Below are 16,971 nucleotides of genomic sequence, written 5' to 3' on the forward strand. Positions count from 1 at the left end.
AATACTGGTGTTTTTTTGGGAAAAATTGTTTTGGACGTGCGCTCTCTAAAAAAGCTATGTGCGCGCGCACAAGCGCACAGCTTAGAGGGAACACTGGTCATCTTATAATCAAGCAAATACGGCCTTATCCTCTGTGCATTGTTGGGCAAAAAACATTTTGATTATTGCTTATACCAAACTCGCTTGGGCAGGCTGCGAACCTGCGCCCTGACTAAAACCGTGCAGTTGAAGCGACGTCTGTGGATTTTCTTGTTTCTGAACCACATCCCCTCTCCCACTCTGCCCATTTCCCATCCTACTCCTAGCCCATCTAAGGCTGTCTGAGGATATTATACATTTAGCCTCTTGCAATTCCCTTACAAAAAATTACTGCAGTTTTTCTGAAGTAATACTGTAGTTTTTTGGACAGGAAAAAACTGCAATACTGCACTTTTACTGCAGTATTACTGCACATTTACTGCATTTGTACTTCACTGTACTGCAGTTTTACTGCACATTTACTGCACTTTTTTTTTTTATATTGCAAATCTACAGTTGTACTTCAATGTACTGCAGCTTTATTGCATTTGTACTTCCGTACAAAAATAACTGCAGTAAAACTGCAGTACAGTGAAGTACAAATGCAGTAAAACTGCAGTAAATGTGCAGTAATACTGCAGTAAAAGTGCAGTATTGCAGTTTTTTCATGTCCAAAAAACTGCAGTATTACTTCAGAAAAACTGCAGTAATTTTTTCGTAAGGGACATTGGTTAGACCACCCCATGCACAGCCACCCTCACCCCCTAGTAAAGCCACTCTTTCAAAAAGAGGGAGAGCTCCAGGGAGCATACCCTATGAAGTTTCCAGATATAATTAATATAATGTTTTTAGACAGTGGCATATTTGTCAAATGTACTAATGGCTAATCACACCAACACTCCTGAATAATGAAAACCAATGGAGGAAAGGGTTTCTATGGACAAGCAGGTCTGCTTTTGTATTGCTATACATAGTCAGCTTAGTGTGTCTTGTTTTGGCAAAGAAGGTCACCAAAAATATCTGACAACAATAGCAGCCTCCGGTTCTGCAGATAAAATAAGTTTCTAGGAACAGAACAAAGTAATCTTAAACTTTCTTTGATGCTAAACTATATTGATAAAATACAGTATATATATATATATTGATATATTATATATTGATAAGATATATTTAGGGTGACCACATGTCCCGGATTGACCGGGACAGTCCCGCAATGGGACTTTAAGTCCCGGGCAGCCTTGATCCGGGATGTAACGAGTTCACCAAGAGAGCTGTAGTAACTCCCACAGATCACCCAGTATCCTCCTGTTGTCCCCGGAATAACTTCCAGCACCAGCCAGCATGTGCACCTTGGAACCCTGCTATGTGTACCCAATAAGTAGACACAACTACCTTGAATTGAGTACAGCAGGAATGAACAGTTTATTGATGTAAAACATGGACTCATATAGCCACAGAACTTCATTTACATAAATTAACATTGATAAACAAGTATATGTAGACAACCCAACCTTACCCTTTAGCTACTGAATCTCCCCCTGGTAGCAATCCTGTTATGGGATTAGTTTACACAATAGAGTTCATGCCTGTTTGGCAGCCAGGCTGGAGCCATTTCTGAGTACCTTGGGCTCCTGTATGACAGGTCATTCTGTCACACGGGAAAATGCATTGTCCTGGAATTGCACCACAGTTTTTTGTTTTTTACGCGGAGGAGAGGCGGAAGCATCCTTCAGTCTCCTCCACGAGGCCTCTAGCTCAGTCGCGGTGCCAGCATGTCATGCTGAATGCTGGAATATGACATCATATTCCAGTGCTCAATAGTGAAGCAGAGCACACCGCGGCAGAGCAGCAAGACAGAGGCCTCGCACTCCCACCGCAGGACTTCTGGAAGGTAAGTGAACTTTAAAGGGGGGTAGGATAATGAGAAGGGAAGAAGGGGAGGAAAGGGGGGTAAATAGTGAGAAGGGGGAGGTAGAAAGTGAGAAGGGAGGGAGATTGGGTAGAAAGTGAGAGGGGAGGGAAAGGGGGTAGTAAGAATATTGTAATAAATAGTGAGAATGAGTGAGAGGATGAATGAATGAACTGTGTGAATGAGTGAGAATGGAAGAATTAGTGTGTGGATGAATTATTTGAATGAGTGAGAGAATGAATTAATGTGTGGATGAATTGTCTGAATGAGTGAGAGAATTAATGAATTTGTGAGAATGCATTAGTGAATATGTGTAAATTATTTGTGTGAATGAGTGAGAGAATACATGATTGTGTGAATTAATTATGTGAATGAAAGTGTGAATTAGTGAGTGACTGTAAAAGTGTTTGTGTGTATCATAGATGTATAATTGATTTGTGGAAATGCAAACATGGCACAAGCAGGGTGTTTGAGCCTTGGGGACAAAGATGGCCCAGGCAGGATGTTTATGGGACAAAGATGGCATAGGACGGCTGTTTGGGGACAAAGTTGACTCATGCTGGGCTGTTTGGGGACAAAGATGGTAAGTCCTATGTGTGTTATCTGGGTGATGGTCAGGTTCTATGTGGGCAGTGTGGACGCCAGGGCTAGTATTGCCTGTAATTTAAGGGGGGTTTATCTATATCTTTAATGCTGAGTTTTTATGTGAATTCCAATTTATCTATACCTGCAAAGCTGGGTTTGTGTGTTATTCTGTTGATCCATATCTGCTATGCTGTTTCCATGTGTTTATTTGATCTATACCCTCAGTGCTGAGTTTACATGTGGTTTCCAGTTGATCTATACCTGCAAGTCTGGGCTTGTGTTTTCTGTTGATCTATACCTGCAATGCTATGTTTCCATACATTACTGTATACCTGCAAATACAGGATTCGTTCACATGTGAATTTCAATTGCTCTTTACCTGCAAATCACAGGCAAGGGTGTAGTGCCAAATGAGGGTTTAAATATCCCTCCAACAATACAGATCCTCCTACCCTCCTAATTAGGGGGAGGAGGAAAAATGATAAATGTCACTTTAAGAGTGACATGAATATTCATTAGTTTAGCATGCGCGAAGGAGGACGGACCCGGCGGCAGCTCACCGCAACCGAACGAGCAGGGAGCCGACCGCGCGGGCTGCGTCTCGGCGTCCCTGCAGGCGGCAACGCAACGGAGGAGGTAACAGTTTGTGTCTTAATGTGTTGCTCTATACCTGCAAGGTTTGTATGTCTTATTCAGTTGATCTATACATTCAAGTGCTGTTTTATGTGTTGTTTATTTGATCTATACCTATTTTTTGTTGCAGGAGCGAGTGATTGCATGCTAGGGAGCGTGGAGCTGGGCCCAAGGAAATGCTTGTGTGGGTTCCAAGTTTTTCAATATAAAATGTATTGGCAGCAGGGTCTAATATTTATATATATTGACAGCAGTGGCTAATATTAATATATATATATATATAGGCAGCAGGGTCTAGTATTTATTTATATATCGGCAGCAGGATCTAATATTTATATATATATTGGCAGCAGGGGCTAATATTAATATGTATCGGCAGCAGGGGCTAATATTAAAGAAACTGCCACTGCTGTTATTTTGAAATCATATTTCAATCATAGTCTTTACTTCAAAGAGATAAGTACATATTATGTAGTTAAAAATCCATGTCTAACTCATATATATATATATATATACCGTATATGTATACACACCTGTATAATATATATATATATATATATATACTCCTGTATGTGTGATCACCTTAGATATATTAAGTAATAAAATATTTCTCAAGGGCTAAATAAAGATAGACCTTGTGTTGTTTGAATAAGTAAACACCTCTTGCGTAACCATTAACCACTATTGTGACCAATGATGTACCTGGTACATAATGGATTAAGAAACAGTCTTGCGGGGTAACAGCTATATCTGATGGCTTCATGAATATATATATATATATATATATATATATATATATATAATAAAAAGAAAGCATCATCATTTAAAAAAGCAATCTGTATAGAGCCTTGTGATAAAAGTTAGCTACTGCCTAGTTTGCTTGTTATGACACTGCCTAAATCAAATATTGATATCTCACAGTCAAAGGTTTAATGGTGGCTGTCTGGAGCAATTTCCTGTCTTGCTCAATGTAATTTTAGCCTTTATAGTGAGCGATTAACATGTAATAATTACCTGGCATACTTGTTAATTTAAGTGCAGATTTATAATAATTTACTTGATACAATGACCTTTGCAACCATTGTAGGTTTCCTTTTACCACGTATTGACAGAAAAATTGCAATTCAAGCAGAACTGTAGAAACAGCAAGAGAGTCTATACACGCTTGTACATTATACGTTTTTTTCAAACAAAAAAACCAAACACTATTTATTGTACAGCGAATATTGCTCCCTGGGGTGGAAGATTCCTACTTATATTCACTATGTTATAGTACTGTAATGAAGCTGTCATTTAAGCTTGCTTTAGTTGTCATCTTTTTAGTTGAGAAAATTCAACGTTCTGGCTTGGTATTTAATATTATGGGTTCCATTCAACAAATCCCATTATTTAGCTATTCTCATCCTGCAGCCAAATTATGCACAGGTGCTGCTTGAAGGTATATTTCTAGTTGCAAATACCACTAGTCCTCCAGGCTTTATATAAAGGTTATATGTATAAACTGGGTATTAGGGTAAACATATTGGGTATGAGGGTTTATATTAGGGCTGAAACAACTAATCGATAAAATCGATAATAATCGATAATGAAAATCGTTGTCAACGATTTTCATTATCGATTAATCGAATCGATTTTTATCGATAATAAAAATTATAATCCGACCTCAAACAGAGATCGGATTATAACACTAGAATCCAGATCCCCAGCAACGCTGCAGGGGACCTGGATTCCTCTCACTGTCGGCCGGTCTCTCACTTCCGTCTCTCTCCCCCTCCCATACACCCCTCTGACTCCTCCCCCTCCCATACATCACTCTGCCTCTCTACCCGGCTCCGTTACTGACAGGCACTTTCACTGCAGCCTCAGCGTAAGTGAAGGGCAGTAACGGAGGCTGTCTGTGCGCATCGTTTAGACCCCCACCGGCTGACAGAGGATCATCCTCTCTGTCAGCCGGTGGGGGTCTGCATCGCACAGACAGCCTCCGTTACTCACCTTCACTTACGCTGAGGCTTCTATGAAGCTGCAGTGAAAGTTCCTGTCAGTAACGGAGCCGGGTAGAGAGGCAGAGCGGTGTAACTCTGGCTCCTCCCCCTCCCATACGGCACTCTGCGTCTCTACCCGGCTCCCTGGTGTCTTGTGAACCTCCGTTGCTGACAGGAGGCAGAGTGGAGTATGGGAGGGGGGAGGAGGCAAAGTGATGTATGGGAGGGGGAGGAGGCAGATGGTGTATGGGAGGGACCAGAGTGGAGTATGGGAGGGGGGAGGAGCCAGAGTCGTGTATGGGTGAGTTATAGTGGTGTATGGGGGACATTATGAATTTCAGGGCATATAGGGGGTATAAGGCATATCGATATTAGGCATATCAGGGGGGCATAAAACATATCTGGGGGTAAAAGGTATATCAGGGGGCTCAGTGGCATATAGGGGGTATAAGGCATATTGATATTAGGCATATCAGGGGGGCATAAAACATATCTGGGGGTAAAAGGTATATCGGGGCTCAGTTGCATATCACTGACATATAAGAGGTATAAGGCATATATGGGGGCAGAGTGGCAAGCTGGGGGTCAGATGGGCATAACCGGGGGCAGTTTGGTAAATAAAAAAAATTTATACAAGGCTTTTTTCTCATAGTTTTTATTAAATATGAAAAATAGTTAACATATGAATTAATATTTACTAATAACTTTGTATTAAAACCTAGTTTGAGAAACTGTGTTTGGGTTCTTGTAGCTTTTATTATTATGTCAGTAAAATAAGAAGGTGAATAGAGAGAGAGGCCATTGCAATAAAGAGATGAAAGTGTAAATTGTACGTTTTTTATTACATTATTTTAAATTGAAAAAAAATTGAATTTTTTTTATCCGATTAATCGATTAATCGAAAAAATAATCGGCCAACTAATCGATTATTTAAATAATCGTTAGTTGCAGCCCTAGTTTATATATATATATATATATATATACTGAATTATACTATATACAGTATGTAATAAAGAAAACTGATTGAACCAGAGGTAGCCTGTGTTTTGGAGGATTTATACTAATGTGTTGCATGTTTGATGTGATCCAGGTATGCAGGTTTTTATTGTTTTTTTTATTCTGTAATATTCACTCTTTTAAGTGTCTTCTCTTTTGCTTTCTAGCTTTGCATTCAGTAATGGTCATTTTTCTTAATCAATATAATAGTCATTGATGCTACCAAAGGGCATATTTAATGGGGTTGTCTAAAAGCATTATTCAATTAAATTCAAGTCAGTATTTGCCCCTAGCACAAACTGCTATGCTTGCCATTAGTCAGATAAAAAAAGTAGGTTGCCCTCAAGAGCCAATAAAGGAAATACAAGGAAACATAATTTAATAGAGACAATCAAATAGTGATCTAGTTATTTAATTATTTATTTGTTCCAATTAGAAGAGGTGGCACATATTAGAAAGCACTTCTTGTATTTTCCACATAAGTATGGATATCCTGATTAACATTTTGTATTATATGGTACTCAGTGGGTTAACATATGTCTTAGATATGTCACATATTGTGTTAGAGTGTGTGTATGCTAGTAAATGTTGTTAGCATAAAGGTGTGTATTGTTATTTGGTGTTAGCATGAGTGTGTATGTCTGTGTCAGTGTATGGTGTTAGCATGAGTGTGTGTGCCAGAGTATGGTGCTAGAGCAGGGGTGTCCAAGTTTTTTCTGCAGTGGGCCACTTCATCAGAATTGTATAGCTGCGAGGGCCGCACTCATTTTTCACTGAGAGAAAATATGGCCTTTAATAAAATATGCAGATTAAAATAAAGTAAATGACACAAAACCTTTACTTTTCCTCTCACTGATTTCTGGGCCTACAAATTCAGGATTCTGGATAAGTAAAAATAAAATAGTTCTATTTATTTTAGGGATGCACTAAAATGAAAATTCTGGACCAAAACCGAAAATTCAGGGTTCACTTAGCCGAAACTGAAAGTGACCCCCACACACACTTAATAAAAGTAAGTTACAAACCAAAATTGTACAAAAAAATTATATATTATAATTGTTAACAGGAATCTCAGGCATACCCAGATTCCAGCATGTACTGGTTGGCTAGGCATTGTATTTTTTGTCCAATTTTAGTGTGTAACCACACTTTTATTAAAAGTAACACACCACAATTGGACAAAAAAAATCAATGTGACTTGGCATGATAGGAGTGTGATTGCTAACAGCAAACACACTCTTTTTATACCCAGGCAACCAGTGAATGCTGGAACCTAGGCATGATGGCACTGTGATTGCTGTTAGCAGATTGCTATTAGCTGTTAGCAATCACACTCCTATCATGCCAAGTCAGCCAATACGTGCTGTACAGGGTGGCTGTAAGTGCAGACCCCATACTGCTGGCAGCATTAATACACAAGGGGGGCAGCTAGCCAGGTTTCAGCATGTACTGGCTGACTTGGCATGATAGGAGTGGGATTGCTGACAGCAATCGTAGTCCCATCATGCCTAGGTTCCAGCACTTACACATCCATGCTATCACATCTGGAGTTCCTCCTTTTCTGGGGAGTGGCTTCATTTAACGTAAGGACTAGCCATGCTTAGGATGGGACAACGTGTGTGTAGGGTTGGCGCTTTTCTGCATTTAATGTGAAAAAATGGGCAGAGAATGAGCATGGCCTCACGCTACTCCCCTGCTCGAACAAAGAAACTGACTGACACCCAAGGATGCAGAGCTTTTCAGGATCAAACCCGGAGAATTCCCAGATATGAATATAAGCACCTGACACATTTTAATATAAAGCACTGCCCATATTTAATTTTTGATGGGCTGTCATGTCGCCATGCCTCTAATGTTTGTTTAGTAGCACAAGTAAGCTGGATTCAGCCATAAGCTTTGTTGTCTGGGTGCCAGATTCCTTACACTAAGAAGGGCAGAAAGTCAAGGAAGAGAAATTCTGTTATAAAGGAATCCTTGAGTATTTAAAAGTAATGACACTACAAAATACAGAATACCAGTCGATCTATCTGGCAGAAAAAATAGCAAGACTGGAGTAAGGATTATCATCACTATACGGTATATTAAATAGTTACTACTATGTACAATATATTTAAAATGAAAGAACAAATATGGATATCTAGCACATTGATTACATAGCGATGGTCTTCACCCAAATCTTTTTTGTCGTTACTTCTTTGTAAAGGAGCCATAACATTGGCTGTTTTGATTACTACATTTGTTTATTTCAATATATTTCAGAATTTGCAAGGCTATTATCCAGTGTTTTTCAAAGCTTTTGAGGATATAATCAAGATGTCATCTCATTTTGAGGTCTTTCTGTGATCATATTACGAATACTTATCTGTAAAAGATTACAAGGTAAAAAAATAGGAAATTAAACTGACGATAATGATCAGGAGCTAATGTATATTTTGTTAGATGACATGCATTCAAAATGCTTTTGAAACAGACTCAAACAGGGACATAAAGCATTTTAAATCTTAGGTGCAGTCCCTAAGGGTAAGCCAGATGAGCCTGCATCTTAAGTAATCTTGTTACTGAAGATATTTGCCAAATAAGGGTCCTTGAGCAATCACATACATTGGAGTGGTTGCTAATGGCTGCTGGCTGGGTCTCTGTGCAGCTAGCAGCAGGTATCATGCTGCCGACTGTGGCTGCAATTAGCCAATATTGGAACAGTAGCAATGTTATGTTACATCATCCGTCCTCTAGTGGTTAAAAATATAACAATCCTAAGATTTACACAGACACTGTATTTGCTTGATTATAAGACAAGTTTTTTTCAGACCAAATGCTCTGAAAAATAACCATCGTCTTATATTCGAGGTCATCTTATAATCATCAGACCTCAAATAGACCTCAGCAGCGCTGCAGGAGACCTGGATCCTGCTATTTGGTAGCCGGTGGACGTCTGTGCGATGCGCACAGACAACCTATGCTGCTGCCGGCACTTCCTCTGGGGGTTCTATGACGGAGCACCGGCATCACATAACCTTTCTGATGCTCAGTCATAGAAGCCCCACTGCCCCACTACACACCAAGGAATCTGAAGCACGGGGGACTAGGGAAGTCTAGGGAAGCACTGGTAAGTCGGGGGAGGGTAAAAGTGGCATATGGGGGGCTTTCTGGAGGCAGAGTAGGATATAGGGGGTTAAAAAGAATATCAGGTAGGCAGTGTGGCATATAGGGGTGTATAAGGCATATCTGGGAGGCAGAGTGGCATATATATGGTATAAGGCATATCTGGGGGCAGGTTGGCAAATAAATGGTAATAAAAACAAAAAATGCATTTTTTGCAGTCATTTATTAAATATGAAAAAATTGTTTACATGTGAATTAATATTTACTAGTAAAACTTTTTTATAGGGTAGTCGTATATTCAGGCTTTTCATTTTTTTCCTAAATTAATATTCAAATTTTGGGGGGTCGTCTTATAATAGAGCAAGCACGGTATTATATTGGTATACAAAGAAAACATTTTTTTCGCCATATACAATATTTATCTGTAATAATAATAAAAGTCTCATGATAGTCACACTCTAAGAATATGTTTTTGATAAACACAAGAGCAGACACCATAAATCTTGGTCACTGAATTCTATCCAGATTTTGTATTCTCTGTAAATCAATGTTTCCCTCCTGCTGCTGCAAGTCTTTGGCACAGAACTATTTGTGAGCAGGTTCCACTTAGAGATGTGTGCCACGGACATTATATATAGTAAACATGTTTAAGTCTTGTTTTGACCTTTATTCATAAAATAGCATAAATATTTTTACAAATCAGATATTTTAGCTGATTTACCTGGCGTGGGCGTGAACCGAACATCTGCCTTGGTTGGACTATTTCTGAATGTTTCTGTTGAGTGTCTTATTCCCCTTCAACCTCATCAATTGATTGTAAGTGTGTGCTATGTGTGTTCATATTATTGTTAATTATCATATTGTTATTTTTTTTTTTTGTTTACTTCTATTTTTGCTCATTGTAATGTTGCACAATCTGCCGAGGTCCTATAAATAAAATGTAGGTGTCCTTTTACTGGAAATCTGTCTATTTCTGGTATTGGAGAAGGAAAATGTAAATAGCTGTATTGGTCCAAGGGAGGATGGAGTTTTGTTTATTCAATAGAAGAACACTGGGGTCCCCACTGGAGACAAATCACAAGGACTGAAAAAGGCTTCTCTTACATACTCCAAGCTAAGTATCAGAGAGCCTTGGTTGCACTTATGAACCTCTTCCTGAAAGCAACCTCCTCTCCTCCTCCCTTTGCATAAATGTACTGGTGTGGAAAACAAGGTACGATAGCATATAAAACTAGAGTGTCTCAATCCAAAAATCTAGAGATTTTAAAAACACAATAATCACAACAATAACTGTGTATGACATTCTTGCTTTCCAACCAGAAATATTTTGCATTTTGGTAACATAAGGTGGTTAAAACAGGAATTGATAAATCTTGAGACCATGAGAAGCCTTGCATATAAACCATTATAAAGAAACGTTAGAGAATTATTCTCCTTTTTAGTGCAATGTATCTCCAGCATATAATTTTGATTGCGATCTACAACAGACAGAGCAATAACGACTGACTCGTACAAACTTTCATCACCAGTGCATTTTTGATGTGATTTATATTTCTATAAATTTGGATGGATTGCTGCTTTTAAATGACCCTCATAAGCATTAGTTCAAATAAGAAATACATATCTCTTGTTAGAAGCCTGGGGCTGAGTGGAGACATAGGCTTAGATCATCTTTCAGAGACGTCGTTGCTTCAGGTACTCAGAGGTTGCTAGGGCAACATTAAACCAAAATCTATCCACTTGTAGACCCTGACAGCAATCGTAATCCATTCTGCAGCTGCGTAATCCATTCTGCTTTAGATATAATAAGCTGCAAGCAAACGTTCAAGTGCATAAAAAAGACTTGGTTCTTTGCATCTGGAAATCAAAGGATATTTTTTTTTATTTTTAAGAATTAAATTATTGTTTCATCTAGATGCAAGTAGTAATTTGTAAGTAAATTATTAAAGAGGGCTTTGTTTTGCTCCTAATTGTACTATAATTTAAATTACATGGAGATATAATATATGAAGGCTTTCATCTTTCTCCAACATTCTAATGATATTAGAATGCTTTAGTGTATATATGAATGGATCCATCGGCCTATTTTATTATCCAGCAAAGTTTTTCACAGATAAAACACTTGGTTATTTAGGATATGTGTTTACATACACATAATTGTAGTGATCAAAAGCTTTTGGGCTATAACTCGTAAGTGATACTACCTAAAAATACTTTATTAAATATATATTTATTAAATGGTACAATGGAGGTACTAATGTTATTAGGTAGAGGAGATAGTATGTGTTATTCATTTAATAAATATATTTGGTAAATACAAATTAAGTGTCATATGTGACACGGGCTGCACAATACTTATGTTATTTAAGGATATATTACTATATTTATTTGTGAAACATTATCTGAAGTTGTGAAGAGGAGAAAGTGGCGTAGCCATAGACAGCCTGAGTAACTATGATTGATTTCATTATAAAGTTTTTCTAGTGTTTCTGTCACAAAAGACAGCTGATCTTGACCCAAGAAAAACTGATAGAACATTGTAGGGAGACCTAGCAGATGAGTTTGGAAGCTGAATCTACCAATGTTGGATATAGTTCATCCGCAATAAGATCCATGACCTTATTCAGGATACACCTGTATTTGTCACATACTAAGCATTAACTACTAAGGGACATGGCAAGAAATTGTGAATGATGGCAATAATGGTGTTAAATGGCATTACTCTACAGAAAGTATAAGAAGCACTAAGACCATCACCACCTGTCAAACAAAACAAGAAAAACCAAAACAAAAAAAGCCTGGTCTATGTGGCAAAAGTCTAATGGTGAACCCAAAAATGGGGTACTTGGCATCTGACTAGGCTGTTTTGTGTAAAACACATGCCTTTGACTGGATTGAGTTCTAAACATCACATGTAAAAGCTACAGCAACCAAACACAACATGTTTAACATATGCTAGTAAGACTTCCAGAAGTAAAGCAGAAACATGTCTGGTCCACTTCTCTCAAAAATTACGAAATCGGCAGTTTTGGTTCCTGTATGAAGTAGAGGGGAACATTAAAATAAACTAACAATGCTTAGGTGATAGTTTTGTGCCGGTACATTTATTTAGCATGTCTAGATTTGTTATAAGGACCACATTAACTTTAAAAAATAAAGCTAAAAAAGAAATTGGAAGACAAAGGCTCACGTGGAAGACAGGCTTTACAATTGCGATTCCAATGGTGTGGTGGATAGGTCTGTTATGCTAAGACAGGGTTGTCTTCCTCTGACCTTCATGATGTTGTATGAAACCAAGCAGTTAAATATATGTTTATTGGTCCTTGTTTCCCTTTTGGTTTTGTCAGTATCACGTTTTGTTTTATATTTGTTGCAACCGATTGTCTTGGAAACTAGCGTTCCTTACCACAATAAAATCTTTGTACCACTGAAGCAAAGCTAGTGTCGGGTAAAACTACACATGTGGCTGGCAAAACTATGTTTAATATAAAAGGTGTGTATGGCTAATTAAAGTCATTTAAATATAATTATGTTTGTATGTAATATAACATGTAAAGCTAGGTAATTTTGCACGCTTGTGAATTTTGTATGGCAAGGTGCGCTTACAATCATGGCTTGCAGAGAATCCCCATGCTGCAAAGGACAGACCCTTACATAGCCCAGGCAAAAAAGGATTACTTTCTTAATGCGACTCCTAGTCTTTTAGCTGGTTTATATAGAATTGGCTTATCCATTGGCTAGCCCCTAATGAAAGAAAAATGACAAGTAGTTCAAAGACTGCTCTGCCTATTGATTCCTCTACATACAACATATAAGGACATGTTTGGTGAGTGGTATAGTTACATTTTCCTGTACAATATCCACTAGGTTTAATCTAAAAAGTGATTACATATGGTACACATAAAATACAAAAAATACAATATGTGAGTTATATGTCATGGGTGTTGTGAGCCAAAAATAAATAAATGCTAACAATTCAACTGCACCTGTTATTTCTAAAGGGTTAGGATTAATAAATATATCATGTTTATTAGAGATTAACTATGGCCTAATTCAAGTAGACTTAGTCCCAACAGGCCTATCAGACTTTATAAGCCCTCAGGTGGTATTCTATAACATCAATTAGTTGTTTCCCTACTCTGACCTAAGATTTCCTCTGCACTTTGAGCAAAGGGTTCACATATAGGGTGAAAATTGGACGTGCCAGATTGGGCTCAGGCCTAATGTCAGAGTCAGTTTGTGTGGAGTAAATGAGTGCTAGGCCTTCACATTACTGCGCTGGTCTTCACATGCATCTGTATGCGTGTGGTATGCATTCATCAGGCAACTACACCCCTATGATTAATCAACTACCAGCCTTAAAGTGCCAGGGCCAATGTTTTACTGCAAGTCCTATAGCTTACAATCACATATGTTTTTTTACTTGCTTGTACCATCAGCATCAGAAACTCATTGATAAGGCTCATGATGGGCAAAAACAGCCTACCCGTGCTTTTAGCTTAACCACCAGGGTGCAGTAAATGTATTTAAATTCATTCGTTTTCAAGGGTTTGCTTTGCATCACTGTCTAAAGAAATAATTCTCAGCTTCCTGCGATGAGATAAATTGAATAGTTTTGAATGATTTTATTGAATATAGCTTTAATTAAAAAAAAAGATAATGCTAAAATATATTTTTTTATTATAAAAAATCTCCTAAAACTAATTGTAATAAAGAGATGGGATGGCAGGCATAATCAAACAATCAAAACACAGGACTTAATGACTCCGGTCTAATATTGTAGTTGAGCCACGCAAGAGGGATTACTTGTGTTAGACAGTGTATAAATCCTGTTTTACCCAATTTGGAAACAAATACATTTTTTTATAATTACATTCATTATTTTAAATTATCAAATGTGTACTGCTAAAGGTAACATATTGTAGGTTTAGCTGTTGGGCTCCCAGGGTTCATGTCTACAGCAGTGTTGTATCTAAGCAACATGGAGCTCCAAGAGTGATTTGAATACGGAATACAGAATGCACTCAAAGCCGGATTTAGTTAATACCCTAACTAAAACAGATTTTAGCAATGAATACCCTAAACATCAGAGTTACCCATTAAAAGACTAGTTGCTACTTTATTTATACGACTATATTAATACTTGTTTGTGGTTACCTCGGGTCTCTAGTTAAATATTAACCAGCATGGGGAGATTTACCTTCTTTATCATAATCACATGGAATTGCACCTGTCAAATCTAGATTTTATGTCTAGCCTGTTAAATGGGCCTATAATTGTTTCATCAAAAGGAGGCCTAGATAGAGTGGAGGACAAATCCTTTAATGCAATTACTGATATTAAACCTTAGGGCTGCACTGTATTCCCTGTGATGAATTTTCCAATTCCATTAATTTTAAATCCTCTAAAAGATAAACGTAAGTTAATAGTTTGTGACAGACAATAGAATATACTGTAGGCCAAATGCACAATGTCTGGCATCCAAAGTTTAAAAGTGGTCTTATTACTGTATCAACCAACATAGGGTTCCATTGGTTGCTACAATGATAGAACACATTTAAGACATTTCACCAGAACTCACTGCTATGCCAAACCCAGAATGCTTTTGGATAATCAAACCTACAGAGCCAGACTCGGATATGCCAAGTTTTCTGCATTCAGAGGAGTACTGGTACCTCCTGGCCTGTGGACAGTAAATCAGAGTGCCCCAAACTGGTTGACCCCTGCAACATAAACACTAGCATACACATTTACAAGCATCCTAACAGACTTCATTCACATTGACACACTAATACATTGATGCAAGCACACACTCTTACACATACACACAATCAGGCTAACACAAACAAACACTTAGAAATACATAATCATTCTAATACACACTCACACATTGACACTCATGTTGACATATACACACTTACACTAACACACAAGCTAACATGTACTTGGGGACATTTGCCCCCCTGTCCCTAGGGTTATCCCACCCTTTTTTGCATTTTCTGCACTCAATATACCTCCATCCCTGTCACCTCCCATTTTCACCTGTTGCAGTACCAGTACAAGTATTCAGTTCAAATAATAGAATAATGTAAAACATATACTAGGCTGCTGCAATGTTTATATGTAAAATGCTAGTGAAAAGAGTATATTGCTGGAAAACATATTACTCTACGATAGTTAACCAGTACCGATTTCCCAATAGACTGCAGTAGAAAAATTTGAGATATAAAGAATAATTTCATATTGGTTAACAGAATCTAGCCCTTAAACTCAACTTTTAAGTGTTGGTTTATTTATTGCCTGTAGAATGTGTTTCTCAACTGATGTTCTATCCTGAACCTTATGTAAGGCTGTATGATAAAAGATAAGATATATTTAGCTGTGTATGTTTGTATGTATATATTTATCATTTATATATTTGACAACATGTTATGTTACATGTTTGTTACAATACACGGTAAATACATAAATGTTATGAAGGAACACACACACAGATCTTATACATTGTAAATGAAAAATAATGAATGAGCTACACCGATGTTGTCAGCATGAACCGTATAGCTTTTCCCTAGACGGATTATGCTGATTTCTACAGGATTTTCTACAGGATCACCAGGGATTAGACAAACTGTGAAGAAAAAAAGATCTTCATTTTATGACATAAGTAAACCAGTCAAAACATGTCTACTTAGAAGGACATTTGGCTGCTGTTAGAAATTGCGTAGTATACAGATAGTCCTAGCTAATAACACAAGATCTAATACTTTGTTTGAATCTAATATGAAATGAATCGTGTACTTTGTAACGTACCTGAAATGCCAGCTCCAATCACGATCACATCGCTTTTGTTGCTCATTGTGACAGCCCTTTTTTTTTTAGTTGCTATTTGGCCGGTGACCCTTTTTCTGTGTTCTTGGCAAAACAAAACCTGATGCTTTATAGAAGCTGAGTGAAGCTGCAAGGAATCTCCCCTTATCAGCTGTCAGCAGCTCCAGTGTGCTGGAGGTGGACACACAATAGAACAGTTCCTCCTCTAGACTCCTCCTCCTGTCTCTGTGACCAGGGAAGTGTGTATTGATCCTCATAGTGTAAAAACCTGGATGCTCTTGTGAAAAACAAAGATCTACCTGATTTAACCATTGCAATTCTGCGTAAAGAGTCAGACAGAATCACTTCACTGCTCTAAGCAAACATCCTTTGGTGGCAAACAAACAGCAGCATAATGTGGTAAAGTAACACTATATTACACAAATTCCAACTTGACAATAATAAACCTTTTATCACACCATGGTAAAATAATAGTGATTACTCTGCGGTGTCTCTCTGATATCAGTGTAGCAACACAAGGGTCTAAAGCTTGTTTTTTACAGTATTGTCTGACCGGTACCTGGTTAAGTTTGCACTTCAGTAGCTGCTTTTAACTTTCATGCAGCTTGTGGGAACGGAAACTTGCTTTGCATGATGGTCCCCCTAGCTTTGTCTCTGGTTCCCTTCCTATGAACCTTAAATATGATTCCTGAGGGTGACTATTCCACTCCCAGGCTGAATTGTAGAAGGCAGCCAAAGGCTTTCTAGTACTGTATACTGTGTGTATATACACTCATTGGCCACTTTATTAGGTACACCTTGCTAGTACAGGGTTGTAAATCCTTTTGCCTTCAGAACTGCCTTCATTCTTAGTGACATACTTTCTACAAGGTGCTGGAAATATTCCTCAGAGATTTTGGTTCATATGGACATGATGGC

This window comes from Sceloporus occidentalis, unplaced genomic scaffold (genome assembly GCF_023333645.1).
Source record: "Sceloporus occidentalis isolate IW3139 unplaced genomic scaffold, rSceOcc1.0.p SCAF_192, whole genome shotgun sequence".
In the NCBI taxonomy this organism is placed as follows: Eukaryota; Metazoa; Chordata; class Lepidosauria; order Squamata; family Phrynosomatidae; genus Sceloporus; species Sceloporus occidentalis.